The sequence below is a fragment of the Palaemon carinicauda genome, chromosome 37, assembly GCF_036898095.1.
Source record: "Palaemon carinicauda isolate YSFRI2023 chromosome 37, ASM3689809v2, whole genome shotgun sequence".
NCBI lineage: Eukaryota > Metazoa > Arthropoda > Malacostraca > Decapoda > Palaemonidae > Palaemon > Palaemon carinicauda.
In genome coordinates this window covers 42378956-42406455 of record NC_090761.1, presented here as the reverse complement: position 1 = coordinate 42406455, position 27500 = coordinate 42378956, and the positions used below count along the sequence as shown (strand labels likewise).

The following is a 27500-nucleotide window of genomic DNA, read 5'->3' as shown; positions in this document are numbered from 1 at the left end:
AAGCCGAGTTTAAGAAGCCTGGAAAGGTTTGTCTATTATAACTACCATTATGATTACATGCCACTATTGCATGTTATTTTCATGTTTTTATATTCTATATATGAATGCTTTACTTTAATGTTATTATTGTTCTTAAACTTCTCTTGCAGTTTTCCTTATTCATTTTCCTCACTGGGCTATTTTCCCTGTTGGAGCCCTCGGGCTTATAGCATCCTGCTTTTCCAACTAGGGTTGTAGCTCAGCAAGTAATAATAATAATAATAATAATAATAATAATAATAATCTCGGTTGTAGAAGTTTGAGAGTATAAATTGACGATACTCTTCCTACATCTAAAAGCGCTCCCATGAAGGGAAAAGAAGTTTACAAGTAACCTTAACACAAATATGGCTCCCATATAAAGTTCAAATTTACTAATACTAAGACTGATATTCAACAGAACTAACACAACTTAACTATTCTAAATACAAAATAAAACTTGGAGCTACCCTCGCCACCTAACGCTAGCTGCCAGAAAGCAAGTATTTGTTCGTATGGCTTCCCACATCCAGAGGCGATTACCTCAACTCCATATAATGCAGCCCTTCGGTCGTGCCATTTCTGGCGTTGACCTGCATGGATTTCAACCAAGTGCGGTTTCCTTTCCTTTAGAATGACGATTACATACTTTCCACTTGGTAAGGGTAGAAGACACTCTTTAGGTATGGTAAGTAGCTCTCCTAGGAGAAGGACACTCCAAAATCAAACCATTGTTCTCTAGTCTTGGGTAATGATATAGCCTCTGTGCCATGGTCTTCCCTTGTCTTGGGTTAGAGTTCTCTTGCTTGAGGGTACACTCGGGCACATTATTCTACCTTAATTCTCTTCCTCGGTTTGTTAAAAGTTTTAATAGGAAATATTTATTTCAATGTTCTTCCTGTTCTTAATATATTATTTCTCCTTGTTTCCTTTCCTCACTGGGCTATTTTCCCTGTTGGAGCTCCTGGGCTTATAGCATCCTGTTTTTCCAACTAGGGTTGTGGCTTGGGAAATAACAATAATAATAATATATCCCACTTGGGCACGTTCCACATTTCTCCGAGGATCTCAGACTCTTGTCTTTAACGGTGAGCTTTAACAACTGTGGAATGAGGGGTCGTCTTCCGAATAACAACAACAACAACAAAAACAACAATAATAATGTTCCATGGGTCAGCTATTCACTTTACATTAAAACTGAGAATAGTTCGCCTTGGTAGCGTCACTGATGCATGAAATCGTTCCAAACGGCTGCAATACTACTTTAATGTGCTTTCCCCACTACTTTGTTCAAAGTAGTCAATGTATGAAAGTATTCATGTATTTGTCTTATCTTTACCTCCGCCAACGAAGTTGGAAGGAGGTTATGTTTTACCCACTGTTTGTGCCCTTGTTTGTGCACACCTTCCTGGCGACAATTTTAATCGTAGAGTAATGAAATTTGTAGGGATTAACTGTTATGCAAAAAGCTGGAAGTGGTTAAAGTTTAGAAGATCAAGGTCACGGTCAAGCAAAATGTCCAATTTACGTAAGTAGCCATAAGTTTAGAGACTTCAAACTTCGTTAATATTTTAGTGTATGGAAATCTACGCCAATTAGTACATGTTAAAGTCAAAGGTCAAGGACACAGTAGAGCAAAAGGTCGAGAAATAAGCTGTCGTGGTGGAGGTCTGCGCTCTTATAAGTGCCCATCTATTTTCAAATATGTTATTCATCTAGCATTTTTTCTTTCACAAAGATGAAATGTAGCATTTCAACCTAGTGCCCAAGACAAGTTGCTTATGAATACTTTTCTATTAATAGTAATGGGTGTTAATTGAATGCTTCCAATTAATTATTAACAGACTGAGCTGTGATTGAAATCTTAATGCAATATGAATAGTAAAATAAAGTAAATCCGAATTTCCATCTACAGTTTGGTGAAGAAAAAAATTGACCCGAATAGTTTGTTTATAGCTAAGTTATCCCTAACTTCAACAGGCAAAAACTAAGTTGAAGTCAGCAAAGGAATTGACTCCTTTGAAAAAAAAAAAAAAAAAGCCAAGTTAATTTCCCTTGCAAGATTAGTACGTATATGGATTTTTCGTAAGGGATATTCAACATAAAATTATTTATCTAAAAAAAATCTCGTAAGGGATATCAAAAATAAAATTATCTAATTTAAAAAAAAAATATTTCCATATGATTATCATTGACTATATAGGAATATCAAGGTCGATAAAATTTGATAATTGAAGTAACCAAAACTTTTGAAAATACAGAATACGCAATGAAGCTTTTCAAAAGGAGTAGGTTTTTTTTTTTTAAACAATTCACTCTCAGAATACATACAGTAGGCCAGAGATGACATAAAGGCCTGATAAAAAGATGATTCACTAGGGGGAAATATTCTGACAATATCAACCAAAGTGAGAAATTTTTTAATTTGGGGTTGAACTAATGCACCACAAACCTGAAGAAGTATTGGTCTAAACAAATATACAATCACTACACTTCCGTTGGCATTTTAAAATTTAATTCAAAGCTTGTCTGGCCTAAACGTTGATATGCAAATTATTACATATACTGTATTTATACAACTACAGAGAAAAGATTAAAGAAGGAGCTCTTGCGAGAGTCAACTCAAATATCCTTATCTATTAGAACCTGATTGCAATAACTTAAAAGTAACCCATTGCATGGGTGTTGATTGACACTTTTAGTCCATTAATTATCTTTTTGAACTACGAAATAGTCTTGGCCATGAACAATCAGCTGATAATATCGAGGTTAATACTAAGCCTTCAATGCCTTCTGTGACTTGCAGCATCATCACTTTACGTACCCATTTCTATTCAAAGACTAAATTAGCATCACTCTTTGTAGGTAGTAGGTTGGCCAGGGCACCAGGCCCCCGTTGAGATACTACCGCCAGAGAGTTATGGGTCATTTGAGTGGCCAGACAGTACTACATTGGATCCCTCTCTCTGGTTACGGTTCGTTTTGTCTTTGCCTACACATACATCGAATAGTCTGGCCTATTCTTTCCACATTCTCCTCTCTCCTCATACACCTGACAACACTGACATTACCAAACAATTTTTCTTCGCTCAAGGGGTTAACTATTGCACTGTAATTGTTCAGTGGCTACTTTCCTCTTGGTAAGGGTATTGGAGACTCTACAGCTATGGTAAGCAACTCTTCTAAGAGGACACTCCAAAACCAAACCATTGTTCTCTAGTCTTGGGTCGTGCCATAGACTCTGTACCATGGTCTTCCACTGTCTTGGGTTGGAGTTCTCTTGCTTGAGGATACACTCAGGCACACTATTCTATCTTATTTCTCTTCCTCTTTTTTTAAGTGTTTTAGTCTATATATGAAAGTTTTATTTTAATGTTGTTACTGTTCTTTAAATATTTTGTTTTAATTGTTAATTACTACTCTTGTAGTTTATTCATTTCCATAGTTCCCTTCCTCACTGGGCTATTTTCCCTGCTGGAGCCCGTGGGCTTATATAATGCTGCTTTTCCAACTAGGGTTGTAGCTTAGCAATAATAATAATAATAATAATAATAATAATAATAATAATAATAATAATAATAATACAGTAGCCGTGGCTTGATTCATGGCCCATTTTGTCTTTTCAGTAAAGGACAGCGAAGACCTCAAATTGTAAAATCTAATAGTTAACTTCTATAAATACCGATGGTCCATGATGCACCATCTAGCAAAAAATAGCTCCTAGGAACAGCTATTTAATCGTGAAAGTACATTATCAAAAACCTAACATTCTATTTTTTCTTTAATTGTGGTCATTAAGCAAAACAATCAATAATGCAAACCTCCCTAAAAAAATTTCAATTTCAACTGAAACATTTTCTGTAAAACAGCAAAGGACTAAAGTATCAGATAAGAAGAGATCCTTTGCATACTGTAGAGGCCTGTCCTGGAAGCTGTTACGGGCCACAAATTTTATGGCTAGAAGAAATTACCCTATTTGCTGCGCACGCTACCATATAGAGGCAGTGGTAATAAACCATCTACATCTCCATTTTGGAATTACCATATGGTCTTAAAATGACGCTGCTATTCCTTAATCCTTTTCTATTTATTCTAACTTTGTAGGAATCCGCTGAATTCCTTTGAAGAAGAAAAAAAAAAAACATACACTGATGTTGTGATTATACTGAAAATCTTTAAGCTTCAGCATAAAATCAGTCAATCGTGATAAGATAATTTTCAAATTATTAATGAGTTTCGAGAGTTTTCTCAGGATAAATGAACTGTGAGACTTTCCATTCAAAGTTGCTAAAGGGATACAAGATTTTCTTAAGCAGCGAGATACATTTTTCAAAGCCTTGATGATGTGATAAGAGAATTTCCAAAGGACTAATGAGGTATGAGGATAATCAAAGCAAAGATAGGATGAGATCATTTTAAGATTTGATGAAAGTGAATTTTTTTCAAAGGAATTTACGCTCTTTATGGGATCTATCCCGATATGCACGGAACTAAAGTTTCCAAAGAAAAGCAATTTATGGAGACTTAAAAGAGACTTTAAACAATGGAGACTTTAAAAAACAAGATAAACAGACATAGATTTCTTTATATGCTTAATTTATCAATTTTGGTTCGTATAGCCGGGGCCGATAAGACCATTCATCCTCCAGGCTCAACAAGGTAAAACCCCGCAGCACTATAATAATAATAATAATAATAATAATAATAATAATAATAACAATAATAATAATAATAATAACAATAATAATAATAATAACAATAAAAATAATAATAATAATAATAATAATAATGTTTATTAGAATTGAAAAATAATCAAATGAATTAGAATCTAGAAGATAGACCCATGAAAGGAAAAAAAAATTGAACAGAGGTAGAAAACTAAAAAGTAAGTGAAGATAAGGGTTGACGGACTCTACAATATCACTTATGTTCTCAAGAAGATTACACGATGAAGCGTTACATGATTTTAATCTTTCATAAATCGATTTCTTTTGGACGGGTCATATTTTGAGAGAATGACGATAACTGAGAATAATAAAGTTCATCAAGTAACGCAATGGATAAATAAAAGATATAAATAAACAATAGCAACTAAAATAACTATCTTTCAATTCCCTTTAAAAGCCTTGGTATTAATCATAAGATCTTAAAAAAAAATGCAGCCGTTTCCAGTCCACTGCAGGACAATGGACTCGGACGTGTCCTTAATCACGTCTGGGATTTCGTCAATTTTCATTACCAAGTTGGCTACTGCGGATTGGTGATGGTGGGAGACTTTAGTCTGATCGTACTCAGCAAGCCAATCATAGGTAGCCTTGATTAGTACAGCTTTGGTGATCATGGTGATAAACAAAACACTTTCACCATGTTAAGGCATCCACGCTAAGAAAGGGATCTAAAAATCAAACTACAGTAAATTCAAATTAATTTTACTTCCAGTATCATCTTTTCCCGTCCACTTGTTTATTTAATTATATATATAAATATATATATATATATATATATATATATATATATATATATATACATATATATATGTATATATATACATATATATATATGTATATATATATGTATATATATAAATATATATATACATAAATACACACACACACAAATATATATACATATATATATATATATATATATATATATATATATATATATATATATATTAAAACGCCCTAAAGAAGCCCTTCCTTACAATAGGTCTTTGCTTCAACAAAATTATTCCACTAGGCAGCGTAGGTGGACGCGTCTTGAAAGGGTTAGACTTGCAAGACTTCTTCATTAATTAAACTGATTAAACATTCTATAAAAGGAAAAGTACCATTGTCATAGAAGTCAATACTCTTCAAAAATATCTTGAATTATTATTCAATCTACTTTAATATGATTCCCATTACATTTCAGAAAAAAATATTAATCACAAAACCAAATTCTAGAGTGTCATTTCTCGGGACTAAATCCAGTATATAACTTTATGCACTTATTTTTGAAACTATCTTTTTTCCAGTCATTCGTAACATCTGAGTATTGATTTAAACCCATCAATTGCGCATTACCAATTGAGACAGCCATGTTCAAGATCATACGGTTAAAACTTTCAAATGTATAAAAAGGTATTTTCAATCGCATTGAACGGAAAAAACTACAAGACTACTCAAGTGTCATACACATTACTCTCTCTCTCTCTCTCTCTCTCTCTCTCTCTCTCTCTCTCTCTCTCTCTCTCTCTCTCTCTCTCTCTCTCTCTCACGTGTTATAGGTGCATGAAGCCTTCAAAGACTGAATCATGCGCAATTTATACCCCGTATCACAACTCTTTCATCATTATTCCAATAAGTATTTAATCCTTCCAAGGGCTTCCACAAATCTCTCTCTCTCTCTCTCTCTCTCTCTCTCTCTCTCTCTCTCTCTCTCTCTCTCTCTGACACATATATTGTGCTCTCTTTCGGAGATACATATATACATAAGCTTTATTCACAAATATCCATAATTATATGAATATGGCAGTATTTGTGAAGTTTATTTTACGAAGCCACTATTTTTATGAAAAAATATGGAAAAAAATCGTAATTATACATTATATATATATATATATATATATATATATATATATATATATATATATATATATATGTGTGTGTGTGTGTGTGTGTGTGTGTGTGTGTAACCATCATCATCAGCCGTGACTAGTTCACTGCATAACAAAGGCCTCAGAAATTTCATTCCCCTTGCAACTGTTTATGGCCTTTCTGAGCCAATCCACACCCAAAAAACTTTCTTGGTTCTTCAATCCATCGCCTTCTCTTCCTTCCCCTGCTTCTTTTACAATCTCTAGGAACCCTTTCTGTTATTCTTAACGTCCATCTATTGTCTGTCATTCTCATATGTCCTGCCCTTGTCCATTTCTTTTTCTAAAATGTTGTTAGAATATCCTCTACTTTAGTTTGCTCTCATATCCATGTTGCTCTTTCTTTATCTTTTAGTATTATTCACATCATTATTCTTTCCATAGTTCTTTAATTTGATTCTAAGGATTTAGTAAGGCTCCAAGTTTCTGATGTATAAATTACTACTGGTAAGACCAACTGATTAAATACTTATCTTTTTAGAGAAAGCGGCATTCTACATTTCATAATCTCTTATATATATATATATATATATATATATATATATATATATATACACACACGTATGTGTTGGCTTGCCAGCTTAACTATAAAGTGGGTATAGAACACACAACGTCATACATTTATTCGTATTTCATTGAAAGAGTTCGCGCTCATACATACAGTACATGTTAGGCACTGATTCCATATGCTTTTGTTAAATATTTCATTACGGAACACATGCATTGACCGCTTGAACTAATCGAGAAAAAAAAATGACCAAAATACGCATTATAAATTAATTTGGTTTTTATCCATGTAATACCAACAAGGTTTTCCCTTAAAAAGAAAGCTACAGAATTCCCCCTGTTCCATCTGTTTCCATGGATTCTTAAAACATTCCCTCAGTAAAGAGATGGGAGTACTAAGAGATTGGAGTCTCTTTTCACTCAATCAATTGTCTTTCTATTTCATCCGACTTGATTTGAGGAAGCCTAAACTAAAAACCTTACTCTAAAACCATTAGGTTATTTCGTACTAAATCAAGAGTGGTTGGACAAAAAACCACTGATAAGAAAAAGTAAATGAGAATTTGATTGTATTTGTGAACTTGAAGTACAAAGATAAGTTGATTCTGGATGAAAACCCATCAATTACAATAGGAAAGGAAAGTTTGAGAAGTTAGATACAGACAGAGGCAGAAACAGATGAAGAGTAAATGTTTTTCCTATGAATGTGGGTGCAACTAGGGACAGAAAGGCCTCTGAAAACAAAATCCTTTAAAAATATGTGGAGTGGTCCACAGAGAACACCACTCGACTACTGAGCATTTCTCTTTTAGTTTCAAGTTGGGGCATTCCAAGTAAAAGAAGTAATGAAGAGTCCCAATAGGTCGAAAGGAGAGCAAGCTGGTGGAAATGAACCCAGCCAACCCCCTGTAAACACCCCTAACTGAGGTTACCCAAAGAATCAATACGCTTATACTCCTACGTTTCTGACAAACGAAAAATTAGATCTCGTCCAATCTTATGGGCCTCTGCGTTGCAATTCAGCATAACCCTGACCTCACTAATGAAATATACGCCCTCTTGCACAATTAGAATCTGACACAAACATTTGTCTTCGATTTCACTGTTTACACTTATTTGGAGAGGAGGGTCATTCTGTCCCGGAACTAAATGACGTAAGTGAAATCAAATAAAAAGAAAAAAAAAAACACTGAATATGAGAGAAAAGATCATAGTATGCAAGAAAAAAACGACTAATAAATCATAGAAAAGACCGCTGAGACAAAAAGAGAGCTCTGAATGCGAGAAAAAGACCACTGAATGTAAGAAAAAAGACCACTGAATGTGAGAAAAAATAAGTGAGGAAAAAAAAGACCACTGAAAGTGAGAAAAAAAACACTGAGTGTGAGAAAAAAGACCACTGAGTGTGGCAAAAAAGACCTCTGAATGCAATGGAATCCTCAAGCAAATCCACTTGTTCACTTAGAAACACAAAAGGGCCCTATTGGTGAAAGTGGGATTTGAATCATAATATTACGGATCAATATGGAAACAGGGTCCCAAACTCTTATTGAATAAATAAAGCAAAGGATTTAAATAAAATCCATATCATACACCTCACTAAGTCGGTTGCAATTTAATTCAAGGTATTAACTGAAAAAAACAATAAATAACCCCCTCCCCCCCACAAAGAAAAAAGGGTAAAACTAACTCGAGAGTTTAGAATGCCTTCTTCCCATATAAAATTTCGATACTAAGCTTCGGGAAATGAAAAAAATAAATGACAAATGCTTTATCTAATTTTTTTCCACAAATAGATCATGTGGCTTTCAAAATGACAACCGTCTCAGTGCGTCCTAAAGTAATATGTCTGAAAATTAGTTTTTCCTATCAAAAATTGCTTTGGTTGCAAGAATATTCTTATAGATCCATTGCTTGTTTAATAAAAAATAATCATTTACTGGCTTAGCAATCTGTGGAATGGAAAAACTGTTAACATATGTTGGGCTGCAACACCATTCTGCGATTCATTCGAAAGTCAATTTCATTAATGCATAAAATTATAAAATTCAATAAATGAAATAGTGACTGTCCCATACATAAATCCTTTTATTTCCTATGCAGACATGAATCCCAGCCACTTTTGCGAATGAACTCGTTTCTGCAATGCGACAGCTTTCATTCCCCTTTAACATGGGTCAATATGTTTGCATATTCCGATATTTTTTCCATATACAGAAACTGTAGACATTTTGGCATTACTACTTAAATGCCTCTACTGTTTTCTTCCCACTATTGAAAAGATCCAAAAATAATGAGAAAATATAGCAACACGACTCTGAGCACTCAAGTCATTGAATAAGAAACTTGTTCTATATTGGAAATCTAAAATTGATTTTGCCCAATAAAGCAACTCCATGACATCATGCGTAGCAGCTGTTGGCCTCAAGTGCGTCATGGCCAGAGACCTAGAGCTCCCCTCAGATGTCTCTGTTTTTGATAAACCTAATAAAAAAGGCTACATATGTTTTGTCTTGATGGATGGTTCATCTCCCAACGATGTCACTCAAAAAGGTGGACAAAGACGCGAAACAGACCAAGGGTGGGGCACGTCTACAAAAGAAAGGTTTGACCATACTCACTCAGAGAGCCAAGATGGCCTCCCTCAACACAGCCGCGACGGATTGATCGGTTGCAAGATCCCTACCACCACCACCAGCAGCAGCAGCAGCGGCAGCAGCAGAAGCAGCAGCAGCAGCAGCAGTGGAGGCACTCAACAACACACCAAGCACTCTTTTTTTCCTGTGTTTTGTCCTAGATACACCCGGCGACTCCTGCAAAAGGAGCTCAGCGGTGCTCTTTCTTTTCAAAAGCTCCTCTTCCGGACTACATTTCTGCCCTTCCACATCTTCGTCCTACTGGAGGTGAACCAGAAAAATATAATATCCCGTGGTGGAGCAGCAGGACTGGCGCGTACCACAAAGCTACTCAGAGCACTCGCTAGGAATACAGTAGGGCCCCGAACAGGTTCCAGCGGCTGCTGACGTCAGGCGGCGCAGGCGCCTTTCCATCCGCCCACTACACTTTCCAGATTCAACCCCCTTTGCTCGCTTTCCTTTCTTTTCTCTCTCTCTCTCTCTCTCTTTCTCTCTTTCTCTCTATCTCACCCCTTACTCAACACCACCGAATTTCTAGCACGCAATTCCCATAACAAAATGTCGGCTTGTACAAAACTGCTACGATTCAAAGCTGCAAATATAACACCTGAAAGACGTCAAGCAAGAATATGTTATGGAAACACCTCTCCCATTGAGCGGTCCGGGAGTAAACAAACTGATGACGTCACACGACGTCACGATCCTCCACCAATGACGACTGTCGAATCGCAGCCGCTACGGTTGGTCAATAATTACAAAAATTCAGTGAATGACAGTTCTGGAAAAAGGGCCCAAAAATGTCGCGAGGACCGATGACGAATCTAAGGAGGAGGGTGAATTCACCTTATCACTTTCCGGCCGACGTTCCGAAATCGGAGGCGAACATTTTATAAAGATGGCGACCGTGTCTTCTTCTTCCCTCCCAATTCTATCGATAGCAAATTCCCCTCTCGACAACTTTCTCGATAACAGACTCCGCCAACTGCTTCCTCTCCCTCCCTTCAAACCCCTTCTCCTCCCTTCCCTCTTGCAAACATTGATTGGTAGTTCAAACGCATCAGAGGAAATAATGACCAGAATCTAAATTATACTTTTTTACTTGTCCAGGTCATTAGCCGTCATAATGACTTAGGCATGATTTCGTCGGACAGACTTCCAGAAATCATCTTCCAGATCCCTTCCGGTCCACCGAAAAGAAAAGGCATAAAAAAAAGGGCTGTAGAAGATCCTATTTCAGGGATACGTATTGGGTTACTGTGAGCAATGTTTAAACGCAGGATATAATGTTACCTAACCTTGAGGATGAAATATGGTCCTCTCTCTCTCTCTCTCTCTCTCTCTCTCTCTCTCTCTCTCTCTCTCTCTCTCTCTCTCTCTCTCTCTCTCTCTCTCTCTAATCTAAATGAATAATTAACAAATAAATGAGCAAAGAGAAAAATAAGACCTTATGAATAGTAAGGATGGCATCCATATACATTTATCATTATAGTTATTAACATGATTGTGTTTGTTTTAAACATATCCATTAAACGATAAGGATATAATTATAAACTGAATGGCCAAATTATGAAAAATATTAATAAGAAAATACACAAATCAGCAAAATAAAAATAAAATAATAGAAACATGAAAGAATGACAATCTAAAAAGTAAATGAAAAATAAAATAGGAAAAATGATAGGTAAACAAAAAGTAATTGGAAATGTGAAGCACAGAAAAATATTACTAATTAAAAAATATAAAGGAAAAACATAATCTCAAACTACAGTAAATTTAAAAAAAAAAAAAACATGTATAAACCTGGAAATCACATAAAAGAAAAACTCCCACTTACTGGGCGGAAAAACAATTATTTGAAATTTAAAAGAAAAATGTGTAGTACATTATTCATTTATGTGCATTTGAAAATATTAAGCCAAAGGTTTTAAGAACAGGAGTAAAATATTATGTTCAAACTTTCTCTTGATAAAATTTTTACATTGACAAAATTACTGACTTAATAGGTTTATGAAAGCCCAGTAAAATGATATGTAGGTTTCCTTAACTATCGTGACTTTTTTATACAGAATTTTCTTAATTGCATGAATTCTTAAAGATAAAATTCAACTCCAATTTTATAAACCATTGCGAATTAATATCACAAAAGGGAGACACAAAAGACATAAAAAATTACCACCCAAAAAGTTTACTTTCCGTAATATATAAAATATTTACAAATATCATATTAGGCCGAAAAGAAAGACAGCTAGACTTCAATTAACTAACCAAGAGACCAGGCAGGCTTCAGAAGTGGGTATTCAACAAATGACCATACCCATGTAATTAACCAGCTGCTGGAATAATCGACAGAGTATGACAAACCATTATGTATGCAATTTATAGACTATGAGAAAGCTTTTGATTCTGTCAAAACCTCAGCAGTAATGAAAACCCTTCAAAAACAAGGAATAGAAGAATGTTATATTACAACACTTGAAAATATCTATACAGAAAGTACAGCAATCCTAAAACTACATAAACATAGAGAGAAAATTCCGATAGAGAAAGGAGTTAGGCAAGGAGACCTCATCTCTCTTAAATCATTCACAGCGTGCCTAGAAGTTTTCAAGAATTTAGAATGGGAAAATGTAGAAATTAATATTAATGAGGAATACATTAACAGCTTAATATTTGAAGATAACATAGTTGTGTTTAGTGCACCACCGAAGGAATTACTAAATATAAGATGAAAAGATGATTTGAATCGAGAAAGGAGAAATGTAAGACTGAAAATGAATAAGAGTAAAACTAAGATAATGTTCAATAAAAATGAAGAGACAACAAATAAGAGATATGGACGAACCTCGAGAGATTTTTTTAGTGAATATACGTACTTATGACATAAGTGTTTTCCCAGGACACGAGACCGAAATTAAAAGAAGGATATGCATGGTATGGAGAGCCTAGGGTAAACAAACTGAGATTATAAAACAGTAGCAAAATGCCACTTTTTCTAAAAAGAAAAATATTTAATCAGATGGTCCTACCAGTATTAACTTATGCATCAGAAACTTCGAGCCTTACTAAAGCCTTAGAACATAAGCTAGTTACAACTCAAAGAGCTATGGAAAGAATAATGATGGGAATAACATTAAGAGACAGGAAAAGAGCAACACAGATAAGAGAGTCAACTGAAGTAGAGGATATTCTAACATATATGGACATGGGCAGGACATATAATGAGAAGGACAGATAATAGATGGACATTAAGAATAACAGAATGGGTCCAAAGAGATTGCAAAAGAAACAGGGAAGGAAGAAAAGACGGAGGATTGAAGAACTAAGAAAGCTTGCGGGTGTGGACTAGCACAGAAAGGCCATAAAAAGACGCAAGTGGAAGGACATGTCTGAGGCCTTTGTTCTGCAGTGGACTAATAATGGCTGATGATGATGACGATAATATAAAAATACAATTTTCTTAGAAATTGTCATATATATATATATATATATATATATATATATATATATATATATATATATATAACTTTTATCTTTACAAGTATCTTTAAAACGGTGATTTGAAATGAGGCTGTTAACCAGATATTATTTCCAATGGAAGCTCATATGATTACTGTAAGCACATCTGTTGACGTTACCAAACCTAAAACCGGTAGGATACAGGACGCATTACAGTCGTCAATGAAAATACAAATTCTGTAATATTTGATAGTCCTCAATAACAGTAAAAAGTGCGAACATAAGAAAATATAGCTTGAACATTTATCACCAATCAGCCAATACAGCATCCTTTATGGTTAAATATAGTTAATCTCTCGTTAAAAGACTAAGGGTTTTAAATGCAAGAGAAAGAACTGCGCATCTCTTCAATATAAATACACAGAGCCAGTCCATAGGCTAAGCTACAGATTTGGGAGACGGAGGGGGTTAGTAAAGAGACCCCTCCTCCCCCTTACCCTGGTGAGTCGGTGATTATTTTAAATGTACAGTATATTTACATACTTATACTTTTTTACCCTGATCGGGAGAGGGGGGGGGGTAGAAAAGTCCCTATCAGCGTTACCCCCTTAGTTACACAACTGAGTGCCACTCAATGCTGAGGACTTTAGTAAAAAAAATGAAAAAGAAAGCGATATAACAGACTAGAAGGTTAAATATTCATTAATTTATATCACAATCTAAAGATAGGAGAGAAGTAAATAACAAAAAACTACTGAATCCCACAAAAATTACCTGTAAAGTGAAAGCTACCCAAACCTATTACTTACAGAAGCAGTGTTTACGGAGGCAGGGAAATTGCCATTAAACGCCTAAGGTCAACATAATATTGTTCGCCCTTAGAGAGAAAAAAAGATTCTTTAATAAGATTTACAAAGTTAATCCTAAGTTCTCTTCGGCGCACTTCTCTTCCTATTAATTCCAATTTAGCTTGGGGCAGAACTTGCCACAAAATTATACGTCAGTGAATTGTAGTTAGGCCTAATCTGCAGGCATTATAGAAGAGTTTATACTTGACAATGGCTTTATGAAGCTTTGCTTGTAAGGCGTTTAGACATTAAAGACTTGATTGGTATTGCTTTTATTTTGATTATTGCTATTATCATAATTATCATAATCAATATATATATATATATATATATATATATATGAATATGCATATCTATATAGTCATATATACATACACACACATATATACTGTATAAATATATATATATATATATATATATATATATATATATATATATATATATATATATATATATATGAATATGCATATTTATAGTCATATATACATACATACACACAAACTCACAGACACACACACACACACACACACACATATATATATATATATATATATATATATATATATATATATATATATATATATATATATATATCAAAATTCCACAAAAACAAGACATTGCGAAATAGATATCAATGAAATCATGTTAAGTAAAAATACTGATAAACAATTACTGAACATAAAAAGTAATACAAACTACAAACACTTAGACACCAGAAAATATTGAATTACCTTATCTCTCTTGTGAACATATGAGCATCACCATCCCAATAGCTACAAAGATAATTGTTCCACAGTGTTAGGGTACATGGAATAAAAGAGCTTTGGTAATGAACAGTATCAATGGGACCCTGGGGGTCATCAAAGGGCGTAGCCTTCAGTCCAAAGGGCAAGAAAGCCAAAGCAGGAGTTTAAAGGTTTAAAGGCCACTCATGAATGGAAGAGGTAAGGGAAAGTGACAATGTCCTAAAGACTGACAATATGCAGTATACATATGATCAGGGAGGGCCAAGCAATGGCTGCTGATGACTCAGCAGGTATATCCATAGGCTCCCAAAGATTTCTCCCCTCCAATCCTTAGCTCAAAAGGATGGTGAGGTTGTAGACAACAAAATAATATCAAGCTTGAGCGGGGCTCACCACGCAGGGACATGTCCAATAGGCCACCACAAGTTTCATGTATGAGAGAACAACTCAGAATTAAATACGCTTCAGGACTGTGAAAAATACGTCGAAATCAAGTCAAAATACACATTCTGAATTCTCAAAGGCTACGTCAAAGATACAAAGTATTTAAATCATGAAATGAGAGGAGGAATCGTGATCAGATAACTAAAAGCCTTAGGATTGCTCAAATTCAAATATACACAAAGGAGTATACAATACCCGGATAGGTTCTAGAAATCTCCTCACAAATATTTCGTTAGGAATTTTGGGAGAGAGGAGGTGACGAGTAGCATCACCTGCATTGTGCATTGCGTCGTTTAATAATGCTGCATTTATCAACTATAAATGTGCTCTTATTAAGTTAGTAACCTTTTCCCTATATCTATAAAGATAAAATATAGAAGAAACAGTTCAACGAAATCTATTCTATTAATGTCCTTTAGTTGAATAATGCGCACGCAAACATACACACATACACACACACAAGCAGAGACACTGCAAATTTACACACGACACATGCACATCGACATAAACCCACTGGGTATTGATCAAACTTGACTCCCGTCGCTTCATTCGTATTCATCGTCATGAACTTACATCCTCTAATAGATTTGGCAAAACATTTCTGTTCCTATCTCGCCACCCGGAATACATAACGCCCAGAAGCCCTGTCACGACTCGGGATTCTGTTGCCGTTATTAATGTTGCAATAACCATAACTATAGCGAGCACGCAAACACACACACCCACACACACACACATATATATATATATATATATATATATATATATATATATGTGTGTGTATATATATATATATATATATATATATATATATATATATATATATGTATATATATGTATATATATACATATATATACATATATTATATGTATGTATGTGTATATATATATATATATATATATATATATATATATATATATATATATATATATATAAATATACATATACACACACACACATATATATATATACATATATATATATATATATATATATATATATATATATATATATATATATATATATATATATATATATATATATTACTTTCTGGTCACGTTGGGCTCTCTCCATCCCTCGGGAAGGGGGAGAAGGAGTAGTCATACGCTAGTGAGAGGGGTATGTGTGAGTGTGACGGGATAATAATAATAATAATAATAATAATAATAATAATAATAATAATAATAATAACACCAAAAAATAGCAAAATAATGTTAATAATAAAAAGACAATGATAAAAGAAATTAAGCCTTTCACAAACCTAGAGTTCCTCCTTTCATTCCATCGTACACAACGAGAAAAACCCAAATAAACAGAAGAAACTCTGGGTAAATTTTATGCTTTTAATAAGGTGTTCATAGAGCCAAGTAATGCAAAATACGATCATAATTACCAGGGCTAATTACTGCTACATCTTTCGATAACTATGCCTTGAACATTTTTAGATAATCCCTACCCATCCGGCCTACGCTCCGTCTCCCCCCCCCCCTCCCCTATTTAACTTCTCCTGACTCTTTATTTACCTAAAAATCGCCAAAAAAATATTATTAACACCTCCCAACTCATCTTGTAACCTGTAATTTTTTTTTTTTATAAATACAACGATAATAAATTATTTTTACTAATTGATATTAATATAAAGTTTGAATATTTGGCATGATACTAAAACTAATTTGATATATAAAAGTAATGATGAAAATGGTTTAGTCATGCTCTTTGCGCTCCCCAAGAGAGATTAGTTCACCAAACTATCAACTGGACTCTACAAGGAACTAGAAGAGTTGGAAGACCCAGGCCTACATGGCTGAGGACTGTGAAGCGTGAAGTAAGAGATGACGAATGTAGAAGTATTGATTTAAAAGCTCAAGATAGAAACGACATGCGAAATCTAAACGGGGCCCTTTGCAACAATAGGCGTAGGAGATGATGATGATGATGGCGATGATGAAAAGTAATGATGAAAAAGCGTCACGAGTCTCAATGACCCTTTAAAATTAAGCCTTTTGTACCAACCGTGTGTCACACGATCGTACATAGTTCATTATGTGTATATATTATGCTTGTATCTTCGGTCTTCCCTTGCACTAAAATGAACCAGATTAAACATGTCTGTTTTTCTCCTCTGTAACAGTGTCTGTTTTTAAACGTGAAATTTCTTGTTGCTTTGAGCTTTTGTATATAAAGGAGAGTGTTCTATAATAAATTTACTCAGTTGCTTTCATACTGCCTTTGAGTCACAACCTTCTCTCGGCTCGTCACACTTTTGACCCATATAATCTATGATAATTTAAAAGCACTTGTCTCTAGCAATCAATAAGACTATCGGGGTTGTGGTGTCCAATTGGAAAAGTCCTGGCAATCTGTTGAACGAGTGTTCGAGACCAGCTCAAGATCATTATGTATTAGCAGTGTATGCATTCCCACCATCCTTATATATAGATGGATTTTGTTGAACCTACAGGTCTACCCTATGTGTCATGCACAGTCATTGCCTGGCCCTCCCTGGTCCTAGCTTGGTGGAGGGAAAGCTTGGGCTCTGATCACTTGTGTATATGGTCTGTCTCCAGGACATTGTCCTGTCCCTTGCCTCTGCCATTCATGAGTGACCTTTAAACCTTTTAACTCTGGGTTAGGAAAACCATTTAGAATTTGTACAGTGAAGTATTGCGACAGATCCATTCTATACTTTATCATCATTTACCATCAAGATTTATGACATTTGGATGCGAATATCATTAATTACAACTGTTTTGCATATGAAATTAATTACCTTTTATACCTCGCTAAATCGGACCATGCTTTTACATGCGAATAAACTATAGATCTATTGCTTGAAACATTGCGACATTTTGGCATCAAAAAAACAACAAACAGATTTTGTATTGTAAAACATTGTGACCGAATAAAAGGAAACAAAATAAAGTTCATGGAGTAACTTTTATACAAAACACTCTTTAACTGTATCTTAGTATCTTAATAATATCGAGAATAACAATAATAATAGTTGCTTGTTATTATCATAATCCTTTTTAGTAATACATCAATTAAGCATCGCTCTAAATACCTTTTGAATTGAAACCTAGGGCCATATAAAACACATTCTGATTAGGGTTAACATCTTGATGATGCCAACACTTCGAGACACCTGGATAAAATAATTTTCCACCAGTTATTAAACAAAAGAGATTAAATAGGTAGGACTACTACCATCAACCTATAGATAAAGGACACCTTACGAGAATGGGATGTATTTCTGATATTTTCTTATCTCGTGATTATTAGTGCTACAAAAGTCAAGGCATGAAACAAATATCAATATCTTCATGTATCTGAATAAATAAGTCCAACGTTACTAATATAATGAGAATCACGTCAAGGGGGTTGTGATGGCCTATTGGAAACGTCCTTGCCTGACTGGGGTTCAAGTACCGCTCAAGCTCGGTAGTTTCTTGTAGTGTCTGCAAGCTCACCATCCTTGTGAGCTAATGATGGAGGGGTTTGGGGGAGCCTACACGTCTGCCTCCTGAGTCATCTGTATCCATTGCCTGGCTCTCCCTGGTCCTAGTTTGGGTGGAAAGGGTGCTTGGAGGCTGATCAAATGTATATATGGTCAGTCTAAGCCAAGGCATTGTCCTGTCACTATCCCTTGCCTCTGCCATTCATGAGTGGCCTTTAAACCTTTAAAGGGAGCATAATATGAAAGTTTAGATATAATACGAAGTCTTAGGGTTTTTTTTTTATTTTTTCATATTTCTATTTTTTTTTCTTTTTTTTTTTTAAATAATCCTCACATCTCTTGAAGTGCAGCCCTTACTTGTCCCATACATATTTAATTGGCTAAGACTGGCTAATTTGCCTACTTAATAGTACGACGTCTGGACGATTATAGACCTCCATGAGAATAATACGTTTTATATTTAAAAATAACTTGGATTAAAACGATGATCTAAAAAACCGATTTGCAGCATCTACTTAACACACAATCTGCATTAATCAAGTTCTGATTCATATATATATATATATATATATATATATATATATATATATATATATATATATATATATATATATATATAATTCAAGAAAAAAAATCGAGAGGTACCAAGACCCAAAAGGTATGTCTGCCTCACTAAAACATCCTACAATTATTTAGCTTCAAGTAATTCCAAAGACTGGGAAGAAAATCATGGACAATAGGCTTCCATTGTCTTTGTTAGAATTCTCTTGCTTGAGGTTACTCTCGGGTACAATATTCTATCTTGTTTCTCTTCCTCTTTTTTTGTTAAAATTTTTATAGTTTATATAGGAAATATATATTTTAATGTTGTTACTGTTCTTAAAATATTTAATTTTTCCTTGTTTCCTTTCCTCGCTGGGCTATTTTCCCTATTGGAGCCCTTGGCCTTATAGATTACTGCTTTTCCAACTAGGGTTGTAGCTTAGCAAATAATAATAATAATAATAATAATAATAACAATAATAACAATAATAATAATAATAATAATAATAATAATAATAATAATAACTCCAGCAATTGGAGAACAAAGGCTCGTAGTAAAACAATATCTTTCTTCAAGTCAAAGATAGTATAATGCTATTTAGGAGAAAACTGTAAGCAGCTCTTCTAGGAAAAGGATACTCCAAAATAAAGACATTGTTCTCTAGCCTTGAGCAGTGCCATAGCCTCTGTACCATGGTCTTCCACTGTCTCGGGTTAGAGTTCTCTTGCTTGAGGGGACACTCAGGCACACTATTCTGTGTGTTTCCTTATTTCCTTTCCTCACTAGGATATTTTCCTAGTTGGAGTCACTTGGGTTATACCATTTTGTGTTTCCAAGCAAGGACTGAGGCTTAGCTAATAATAATAATAATAATAATAATAATAATAATAATAATAATATGATGATGATGATGATGATGATGATGATGATGATGATGATGATGATGATGATGATGATTCTTTTTTGTAAATTATTAATAAACAGGACAATGAGAGAAAATTGCAATAATCAAATAAAGAAAAATGGCAATAGAGGTAATCTAAATGTTCCATTTTATACATTTTTACAATTTAAAAAACATTTACCAACTAAACGCTTAAAAAAAAAAGAAAAAAAAAAAAAAAAAAAAAAACTACCACCTGCGTAAAAGAACAAATTACTCAACCCTTTGTAACGCTCCGCTGCAAAACCACCGCGAAAAGAAATAAACCATTTCGTTGCTCTAATCGAGGCCCTAATCTGGCCGGGACTAATCATGAGATTGCGAGGGCATAATTGGTAGACCTTATTTCATCTCTCCGCGGAAGAAAAGATTCAAGATAAAGGGAAAATAAAAATGCAATTTTCTTCTCTGATACTAATCGATGAGGAAAGCCAAGTAACTGGAAACCTGATAGGCATTTGTCCTTTTAAATACATGTATATTTGTATATGTATACGTGCATGATATAATTTATCCAAATATATTATATATACATATAAATTCACATATTTATGCGCTCATATATGAATACATACATACATACATACATACATACACACAGACATATATATATATATATATATATATATATATATATATATATCACATATTTGCATATATATATATACATACACAAAAACACAAATGACCAAACACACACACACACACACACACACATATATATATATATATATATATATATATATATATATATATACATACATATAATTATACATAAATATTTGAATATATATATATACATATATATACATACATATATATATATATATATATATATATATATATATATATATATACATTTTATATATATATATCATAAAGCTAGAATCCTACATGAAAAAAAAAAACTTCACAGGTGAAACTAAATGGAACAGTTACAACTAGAAAAGCTCAGCTCAACTATAAAATAACTTTTATAACGTGAAATCACTCTCTATATTTTCATTCCTGTGGCTTTTTCAGCCCACCAAAATTGTCGTTCCTAGTTCCAGTGACCCAATCTCTGAGATTACCCAACTAAAAATAATAGAGCATCAATATAGGTATTTTTATCCATTGTTATTATTACTATTACTTTCTAAGCTACTACCCTAGTTGGAAAAGCAGGATGCTATAAGCCCAGGAGCTCCAACAGGGAAAATATCCCAGTGAGGAAAGGAAACGAGGAAAAGTAAAATATCCCCAGAACAGTAACAACATTAAAATGAATATATCCTATATAAACTATAAAATCTTTAACAAAACAAGAAGAGAGATATGATAGAATCGTGTGCACGAGAGTACCCTCAAGCAAGAGAACTAACCCAAGACACTGAAAAACCATGGTACAAAAGCTATGGCACTACCCAAGACTAGATAACAATGGTTAGATTTTCCATTTCTAATATGCTAAGCTGTATAATGATCACCATTGTCATGATGAAAATTATCTCTATCATAAAGTGACACAACACTATTCCCATTATCATATTCAGATTATCAGAAATGGTTCCAATGGGTAATAACCAGTTTTTTTCGGGGTTATTAACCTCATTAAAATTGCTGTTGACCTATATACTTTTAATGGATTTGTAGGTTGCTCTACTAAAATGAAAGGCTTTATAGAATGTTCGCCTCTTTTAACGAGGAGGGTTTTTTTGGTTCTCCAGTATAACTCTGGTTTTAGTTGCATAATAATAATAATAATAATAATAATAATAATAATAATAAATTATTATTATTATTATTATTATTATTATTGTTATTATTATTATTATTATTATTATTATTATTAGCTAAGCTACAACCCTAGTTGGAAAGGCAGGATGCTATAAGCCCAAGGACTCCAACTCGGAAAAAATGGCCCAGTGAGGAAAGGGAATAAAGAAATAAACTACAAGAGAAGTAATGCACAATTTTAGGAAATAGAAATGGATGATAAAAAGAAGATTTTGTCTTATCATCCCCTAAATAAACAGACGTAAAAAAAATACTGGCTCGTAAAACTTTAATGATTAGATTTTCAAACAAATACCAGATAGAGTGATACGCTTATCTGACCCGTTACAAAAATGATTGAATATGTAAATGGCTTACCAACCGTAAACGAAGTAAAAAGAAAAAGAAATTTAGTCTCCTTTCAATGAGTAAAAACATCCAAGTAGATAGAACCGTCAGCTGTCAAGCATTTTTAGTGTTCTTACTAGTATATTTACTAGAGTTCATAGTCTCCTTACTAATCGCCTTAACTGGGTATAGCACTGCATTCATCTCTCTCTCTCTCTCTCTCTCTCTCTCTCTCTCTCTCTCTCTCTCTCTCTCTCTCTCTCTCTCTCTGCGTGTGTGTAATACACAAGACATTGTAAGAATTTTATCATGGCTAATTTACACGCGATGTTCTCCCCCATACACCAACCATCCTCCAACTGTCTGATTTTACACCAAAATATTGGAATTCCCTTGAGCTGCTTCTTCCCTAAATTTCAGTTTCCCCTCTCGAGAGACATATCTTTCAATTAACCCCAACTTCAACAGCTCATCTATTACCTCCCTCATTCAAACATATAACAACAACAACAACAACAGTTGCTTCTAGTCCAATGCAGGATAAAAATCTCAGACATATACTTAGTCATGTCTGTGGTTTGGCCAGATTTCATCACCACGCTGGCCAACGGCTGATTCAAGATTGTGGGAGACTTTAGTTTGATCCCTCACAGGAAACCAACCTAGTATAAGTGTATCCGATTAGTATGATTAGTATAGTTTTGTTGATCAAGGGGATTTACAAACCCTTTCACCACGTAAAGGTATCCACACTGAGAACTAGTATATATACATATATATATATATATATATATATATATATATATATATATATATATATATATATATATACATATATTCATATATATATACACATATATATATATTTATATATACACACACACATATATATATACATATGAAGATATATAAATATACATACATATATATGTATATGAACATGTATATATATACATATATGTATATATATATATATATATATATATATATATATATATATATATATATAAAATCAACAACAAATGCACCCATTTCTATTCCACGCCAGGACAAAGGCCTCAGACATGTCCTTAGTAATGTCTGGGGTCTGACACGTTTTCATCACCGCCCTGACCCGGACGGATTGACGATGGTGAAAGCCTTTAATCTGACCGCTCACAGCAAACCAACCTAGTATGGGTGACCCTGATTCCGGGTTCCATTTGCTTTTGCATACAATAACAACGTGACAGACGTCCCTCCCTCCCCGCAAAACCCGACCCGGGCGCAATGAGGTGACATTGCAGCAATGGCTGATCCGCAATAAAGCCTTCTTCCATAATGGATGCAATTGCATCGATCAGGTCTCTTTTTACGAGGTCAGCGTACTTCACTTTTTTCTTCTGAGAGCATTTTCTTATTTATGGGAAGGATACTCCATAGAATTACAGTATTTCTCTTCAAGTTTATTTATTTCCTTTTCTCACTGGACTATTTTTCCTCGTTTGGAGTCCTTGGGCTTGTAGCAGCCTGCTTTTCCAATCAGGTTTGTAGCTTAGCTAATAATAATAATAATAATAATAATAAGAAGAAGAAGAAGAAGAAGAAGAAGAAGAAGAAGAAGAAGAAGAAGAAGAAGAAGAAGAAGAAGAAGAAGAAGAAGAAGAAGAAGAAATATTAAAATTTTAATCTAAATTAATTCGGCTGAGTCAATGAGCTGCTGAGAGGTAGATGGTGAACAAATTTCAACTAAGCTCTATAGATTATTTTTATCATCAATATCCAATAGTTATCGTCATAAGGCTGGAAAACATTCGATTGTTTTAATTATCATATTTCCAAGAATATAAATAAGACCCAAACATAAGGTAGTGAGGTCACAATAATAATAATAATAATAATAACTATTATTATTATTATTATTATTATTACTAGCCAAGCTACAACCCTAGTTGAAAAAGCAAGATGCTATAAGCCCAAGGGCTCCAACAGGGAAAACACCCCAATGAGAAAAGGAAATAAGGAAATAAATAAACTACATGAAAAGCAACCAACAATTATCATGAAATATTCCAGTAGCAGTTACAACATTAAAATAAATCTTTCATATACAAACTATGGAAAAAAATTAAAAAAGGAGGAGTATTAAGATAGAACAGTGTGCCCGAGTGTACCCACAAACAGCTCTAATCCAAGACAATGAAAGACCATGGTACAGAAGCTATGGTACTACCCAAGACTAGAGAACAATGGTTTGATTATGGAGTGTCCTTCTCCTAGAAGAGCTGCTTACCATAGCCAAAAAGTCTCTTCTATCCTTAGCAAGGGGAAAGTAGCCACAGTGCAGTAGTTAACCCCTTAAACGAAGAAGAATTGTTTGGTAATCTCAGTGTTGTCAGGGGTACGTGGACAGAGGAGAATATGTAAAGAATAGGCCAAACTATTCGGTGTATGTGTAAGCAAGGGGAAAATGAGCCATAACCAGAGAGATGCATTCAATGTAATTTACTACTGTCTGGCCAGTCAAAGGATCCAGTAACTCTCTGGCGGTATATCTCAACGGGTGACTGATGCCCTGACCAATACATAGAAATGAAACAAAACTGACCAGTCACCTGCTAATAAAAACATAAAAAATGATATTTCATGACGAAAAAAAACGGGAAACAAGATACGTTCCCTCTCAAATAAGTTTTGTAACTCTCTCTCTCTCCTCTCTCTCTCTCTCTCTCTCTCTCTCTCTCTCTCTCTCTCTCTCTCTCTCTCTCTCTCTCTCGAAGTTTTCTTGGCTTCCATAAGCTTTGCCTGTTAGAAGAGAGGCTATCGATTCCTTTTGCGATGAACCAGTTTTATTTCCGTTCCTAATTTCCCATCATCTGATCTGACAATTTCATCGACTTTCCCAATCCAAAAGAATTTCTAGAAAAGTCAATCAGGGTCAAGATCAAGGTCGATCATAGCTAGTTTTTTTAAAGGGAAGATACAAGTTCCACCTTCTATAAACGGATGGTGTAAAAATAAACACCTTTCCAGATCGAATTCTTTGGTATTCTGCTAAATGACATATAGAATTCGATGAATGACACACGAAGACAGAATCGAACTATGAAACTGAGATTGTTAATCTTCCATTTACACTTTCGAAGCCATTCTCAAGAGTGATTGGTTATCAAATAATCAAAATGAAAACAAGAACCAATCCATAAAGTGAATCTGTCCGTCAAAAGCAGAAAGCTAAATCAAAAGACAAGTTTATCAAAAATTTAATTAAGTAAAAATATATAAAAAGTAAAATCACGACCAATATAAAACCAGCCATTTACAGACAGGAAGTGAAACAGCAAAATGAACACTAAACCTTTAAACTGAAATAAACCTGAATGTGAAAAATAAACCTCAAAATTTAAACCTTCACGAGATAAGGGGACCAACCGACACCCAAATGAACATTAAACCTCGTAATGCAAACCGCCAACGAGATCCGATTCTACACAAGAGGAAGGGGGAAGCAAATCTAAGATGGCGGCCATTTCTTCTTGCTCAAGAAAAGCAGGAAATGAGAGGGAAACTCGGCCACAGAGATAAAAATAACATAATTATTTTCTCAGTGTTTAAAAAGTTATTAATAACTTGAGTGTACCGTTTTTCTGATCACAATATCAAATATTTAAAAGTCAAATATAAGCGTAAATTTAGCATCCGATATCACGAGATGACCTCCTCTCAAAGGTGCCGGAGTTGCATGAGAGCGAGTGAAAGCAGAGAGAGAGAGAGAGAGAGAGAGAGAGAGAGGAGAGAGAGAGAGAGAGAGAGAGAGAGAGAGAGGAGTGTGCAGCTGTGAACTACCTCGCGTGCTTCCACTGTTCAGGGCATTCGCCGTATATAATAATTAAATAAAATCATTAACCACATGATAAACGACTCTACCGGACCGTATATCACTAAAATCCAAAATCAGAATTCCTTTTTAGAAAAATCAATGTCGTCACCATTTTGGTTTTACTCCATAACCACGACCATAGTCTCTCTCTCTCTCTCTCTCTCTCTCTCTCTCTCTCTCCTCTCTCTCTCTCTCTCTCTCTCTCTCTCTCTCTCTCTCTCTCATTAATATATATATATATATATATATATATATATACACACACATATATATATATATATATTATATATATATATATATATATATATATATATATTATATATATATATATCCTCCCCAAAACCCTCATACACTAACGACAAGTATTTTGGCTTTACTCTATAACCACGACCCAATTCTCTCTCTCTCTCTCTCTCTCTCTCTCTCTCTCTCTCTCTCTCTCTCTCTCTCTCTCTCTCTCTCCATTCATATACCAAACATACAAACCTCTCCTCTTCCTTACCCTTCATACACTTTCACTCTCCAGCTTCGCCTGCTCTCCAAATACACTCTCCCCAACCCATTTACTCCACATGCACAAAACAACCCCCCCCCCCCAATCTCCCTTTTTCAGAGGAGTCGTTGCCACTGCAGAGATCTGGGTCAATTCGCACTGGGCCTTGGATGCGGGATCCCCAGCCCCCCCCCCTCCCCCCTTTCGCTATGGAAAAAAAAGGAAAAACTAAATAGGTTTTCTATTTTGATTTTCTCACTTTCTCTTTCCCGTTCTTATTTTACTCCTCTATTTTCACAATTGCAAATCCCTTGGTATAGACTTTCCCACTGTAATTTTTTTCTTTACAATTTTCTCCAATCTCACTTTTATTTTATTTCCAATTCCTCACTCAACTTTCCAACAAAAAAATATCTGGTTATGTATATATATATATATATATATATATATATATATATATATATATATATATATATATACATATATATATATATTATATATATATATGTGTGCATATATATAAATATATATATATATATATATATATATATATGTGTGTGTGTGTATATATATATAATATAAATATATATATATATATATATTATATATATATATATATTATATACATACATATATATATACATATATATATAAATATATATTTCCAGTTACACTCAACGGTATTATCAGACGTATAACTACTCAGTCTCCCTCCCACTGGCAGAGGGGAGAGGAGTAGCCATACCCTGATGAGAGGGGGGTTCATGTGCGTGTGTGCATATCTATATCAAGACATAACCGACTT

At 34.2% G+C, this 27500-nt stretch overlaps 1 protein-coding gene across 15 annotated transcripts in view; it reads right to left on the bottom strand.

The window, feature by feature from the left end:
- Positions 1-27500, bottom strand: part of unc-104 (kinesin family member unc-104) — a 348954-nt gene that overhangs the window by 245956 nt on the left and 75498 nt on the right. The window contains exon 1 of one of the 15 annotated variants that reach the window (XM_068361055.1): positions 9784-10159. The exons of the other annotated variants lie outside the window; for them this stretch is intronic. The gene's annotated coding sequence lies outside the window, so the exon portion shown is untranslated. Of the gene's footprint in view, positions 1-9783; positions 10160-27500 lie in introns of those variants that run through there. 15 annotated transcript variants of the gene reach the window in all.